Source organism: Somniosus microcephalus, chromosome 4 (genome assembly GCF_052327205.1).
Source record: "Somniosus microcephalus isolate GS21.2 chromosome 4, FLI_Smic_1.0, whole genome shotgun sequence".
NCBI lineage: Eukaryota > Metazoa > Chordata > Chondrichthyes > Squaliformes > Somniosidae > Somniosus > Somniosus microcephalus.
In genome coordinates this window covers 145,044,752-145,049,565 of record NC_140990.1, presented here as the reverse complement: position 1 = coordinate 145,049,565, position 4,814 = coordinate 145,044,752, and the positions used below count along the sequence as shown (strand labels likewise).

Here is a 4,814-nt window from a genome sequence, read left to right as displayed (position 1 = left end):
ACACCAGGTTATAGTCCAACAGTTTTATTTGAAATCACAAGCTTTCGGAGCGCTGCTACTTCGTCAGGTGAAGTGGAGAGATGCATAAAGACACAACTTATATAGTTAGAGAATAATGCCAGATGTTTAAAGGTAATCTTTCTAACTGCCATTTATCACACCTCGGCAGAGAGATAATCACAGCAATCAAAGTTGTGAATGGTGTCCAAACAGGTCAGTCAGGAAAACATTACATCAAAGAACAATGAGGTGGGGTCACAAGGGGTCAAATGTTGCAGATGCTGGGGTCTGTATGAAAAAAAAAACATTTTTTTTGCTGGAAATCACAGCAGGTCCGGCTGCATCTGTGTAGAGAGAACAAATCAACATGGATTTACAAAAGGTAAATCGTGCTTGACTGAACTACACCAGGTTATAGTCCAACAGCTTTATTTGAAATCACAAGCTTTCAGAGCACTGCTACTTCGTCAGGTGAAGTGGAGAGATGCATAAATACACAACTTATATAGTTAGGTGGGGTTACATGTAGCGTGACATGAACCCAAGATCCCTGTTGAGGCCATCCTCATGAGTGCGGAAACTTGGCTATCAGTTTCTGCTCTACGATTTTGCATTGTCGTGTGTCTTGAAGGCCGCCTTGGAGAATGCTTACCCGAAGATCGGAGGCTGAATGTCCTTGACTGCTGAAGTGTTCCCCGACTGTGAGGGAACACTCCTGCCTGGCGATTGTTGCACCGTGTCTGTTCATCCATTATCGCAGTGTCTGCATGGCCTCGCCGATGTACCATGCTCTGGGGCATCTTTTCCTGCAACGTATGAGGTAGACAACGTTGGCTGAGTCACATGAGTATGTACCATGTACCTGGTGGGTGGTGTCGTCACGTGTGATGATGTTATCTGTGTTGATGATCTGGCATGTCTTGCAGAAGTTGCCGTGGCAGGGTTATATGGTGTCGTGGTCGCTGTTCTCCTGAAAGCTGGGTAATTTGCTGTGAACAATTGTCTGTTTGAGGTTAGGCGGCTGTTTGAAGGCGAGTAGAGGAGGTGTGGGGATGGCCTTAGCGAGGTGTTCATCATCATCGATGACATGTTGAAGGCTGCAAAGAACATGGCGTAGTTTCTCCGCTCTGGGGAAGTAGTGGACGACGAAGTCTGTTGGTTGTGTCCCGTGTTTGTCTTTTGAGGCGGTCTATGCGATTTTTTGCTGTGGCCCGGCGGAACTGTCGATCGACGAGTCGAGCGTCATATCCCGATCTTACGAGGGTGTCTTTCAGTGTCTGTAGGTGTCCATCGCGTTCCTCCTCGTCTGAGCAGATCCTATGTATTTGCAGGGCTTGTCCACAGGAGATGGCTTCTTTAACGTGGTTAGGGTGGAAGCTGGAGAAGTCGAGCATCCTGAGGTTGTCCGTGGGCTTGCGGTAGAGTTAAGTGCTGAGGTGTCCGTCTTTGATGGAGATTCATGTGTTCAAGAATGCAACCGATTTTGAGGAGTAGTCCATGGTGAGTTTGATGGTGGGATGGAACGTGTTGATGTTATTGTGTAGTTTTTTCAGTGATTCTTTGCCGTGGATGCATAGGAAGAAAATGTCGTCGATGTATCTGGTGTATAGCATTGGTTGGAGGTCCTGTGCAGCGAAGAAGTCTTGCTCGAACTTGTGCATGAAGATGTTGGCGTATTGGGGTGCGAATTTGATCCCCATGGCTGTTCCGTGTGTTTGGGTAAAGAACTGGTTGTCGAAGGTGAAGACATTGTGGTCAAGGATAAAGCAGATGAGTTGTAGGATGGCGTCTGAAGATTGGCTGTTGTTGCTGTTGAGTACTGAGGCTGCTGCAGCGATGCCGTCATCGTGGGGGATACTGGTGTAGAGTGCTGAGACATCCATCGTGGCGAGGAGCTTTCCTGGTTCAACTTGTCTGTGGATGCTGAGTTCCTGTAAGAAGTCTGTTGTGTCACGACAGAAGCTGGAGGTTCCCTGTACGATGGGTTTCAGGATGCCCTCGACGTATCCAGAGAGGTTCTCACACAGGGTTCCATTGCCTGATACGATAGGACATCCGGGTGTGTTGGCTTTGTGTATCTTTGGGAGGCAGTAGAAGTCTCCCACGTGGGGAGTACGTGGGATGAGAGTGCGTAGGATGCTTTGAAGGGTTGGATCAAAGGTCTTGATCAGTTTGTTGAGTTGGTGGGTGTGTTATTTGGTCGGATCTGCGGGTAACTGTATGTAGTGTTCCTGGTTGTCCCGTTCTCGTTATGCTTCTTTGCAATAGTCCGTTCTGTTCTGTATGACGATGGCTCCTCCTTTGTCTGCTGGTTTGATGACGATGTTGCGGTTGGTCTTGAGAGTGTGGATGGCATTGTGTTGTGCTCGGGTGACATTCTGGACTGTATTGTGAGTGCGGCTGATGAATCTGGCGTTGATACTTCTCCTGACAGCTTGAGCATACATGTCAAGCTTAGGGCACTGACCCTCCGGAGGGGCCCAATTTGATTCTTTCTTCTTCAGTTGCTGCACTGCGGATCCCTCTGTCTCCTGTTCCGGATCATTGGTTATCTCATTGGGTTCGCTGCTGACATCTTGGGATTTGTGGAAGAATTCCCGGAGCCTCATTCTCCTGATGAATTCCTCTGTGTCTGCCGCGAGACCGATGGGGACCATTTTGGTGGTGGGGCAGAAATTGAGCCCTCGGCTGAGAACTTCAATTTCATCTGGTTGAAGGGTGTGGTCGGAGAAGTTGGCGATGGACTTCCCTGTGGTTTCAACCGTGGTACCGGGACAGGCTTGCTTGCTGCTGGTGGTGTAGAAGTGCATCAGCATATAGATATATATATCCACACATATTAGTATAAAATAAGCACACATACTCTCTTATATTAAAATGGAGTCTGGAACTGTTTCAACAGGCCAAAATGGCTTCACACAGTATAACATAAGGGGAAACGGGCAGGCCCATATTAGGAAACGGTTTAAGGAAGAGGATGTGACTCCTTTGTAGCTTGCAGGCTAGACAGTTCCATAAACAAGATAAGCTTAACAGAACAAAAGCATGATAAACCAAAGGACATGTACTGTAAACATTCGTATGAATGTCCAGAACCAAAGTGAGAGACAAACCGTCTCCATTGTATAAAATTAATTAACTTTATCTAAAGGTATTCCTGCATCATGACTTTTGATTATCTGTGGGCTAACCTTATCTTAAGACACCGAGGCTCTGCTGACCCTTTAGTCATCTTCTTGTTGACCTTAAACATTTCTTACTCATCTCTTCCTTAATGTTATTTAGTTGTGTCTCAATACCATACCATGTGATAAAAGGTTTTGCTCTTTGTGTATAAAAAGAGGTGTTTTTGTCCATGCATTCGGAGAAGTCACGATAGCCATTGCCTACGTGAAGCTCCCCTTGCTAGCAAGTAGTTAAATAAAGTCTGCCTTTGACGATCACTTTGTTTCACAGAGTCTTATTGAACAGTCGAAACTTCGACAGTTTCTTGGAGGTCCCACCGAGATCGCTTGCTGCCTTTCGGTAAGTCACGGACGAGGACACCATACTTTGCTAACGACAAATCCTGAATGGCCATAAGTGAGGTTTTCTCACAGAAAAGGATTTCTCTATAGATACATAGTTGGTGTAGTCTGTCACTTCCGACGGGAGCAATGCGATCTGTTAAGACTCATGTGTGTTTGGAACTTGAGTTAACTTATGTAACCTTTTGCTTCTTTTATCTTGACATTAAAAGGAGGAGGAGATTGCCGGTTCAGGTTTCAAAACTGTCGGACAAAGGGAGACAGCAGAAAGGTCGCGACCAGGTTGAGTTCCGGAATATATGTGAGTGTACTGTGAAGGGATTAGCCTGAAGGATAGACACAGAAAGAAAGAAATAAGGGTACCAGAGGGCCTGTGAAGAGACAAGCTCGAAGGATAGGCAGAGAGTGCACAGTGATGTAATCTGTGAAGGGACTACCTAGTAATCCCAAAGGATAGATAGGCAGTTAGAGTAAGGATAAGTATGGAATAAGGATTCAGAAATAAAACACAACTGTTTTGTAAAATAACGCTTATATGCATATGTAAAGTTTGTAAAGATTTAAAGGAAAACTGTTGGTGACTGAGTTGATCGACTAGGACAAGGAAGTGCCTGTCTCAAACGCGCAGCCTTAGACCGGTTGTTAAGAGTGGAAATCCCCCATGCGAAGGTCAGGACCCTGAAGTGGGCGGAGAGGCATAAAGGCACTTAGGATCGTGATACTCAGTCATTAGTTGTCAAAAGCTTGTAAAATAAGGCCTCGATCTGTAGAGCGTACCACGCAGATCGAGAAAACTGTTGGATTGTAATTTAGCTTTTGTAGAAAGCCTGCATAACTGTACCTACGTTATTTCATGTCTGAGTTCTTTTGTGTATCTGTTTGGACCTTCAAGTTATTCCTTAGTATTTTCTTGATTGTTATTATTGTATGTTATTGTTCATCGCTGTCAGCACTTTGGTCATCCTGTAGGGGTCGTAAGAGCGTTGAGGGTAAAACTTGTGACCCAGAACAAGTGCAGCTAGTGGAAATTGAGAACTAACTAGGATGGGAGCTGCACAAAGCAAGGTCCCCGAAAGGGGAACCCCAGCTTTCCATATTTTTCAAAATTGTGGCCGATCATCCACAAATGATTTACCTAAATGGTCTAATTGGACCAAGAATGACAAATACCCATTCCCTATAGACGGAACCTTTAATTTAGACAGAATAACATGTCTAGAGAATTGCCTCGTAACTAGAGACCCGCAGAGAAAAGGAAAAAAAAAGTAAATTGGTCAGTCTTCTCAG

General features: G+C 45.3%; 1 pseudogene; it reads right to left on the bottom strand.

Moving 5' to 3' along the window:
• Nucleotides 1–1,549: 1,549 nt before the first annotated feature.
• Nucleotides 1,550–2,609, bottom strand: LOC147119887 (uncharacterized; annotated as a pseudogene).
• Nucleotides 2,610–4,814: the final 2,205 nt, after the last annotated feature.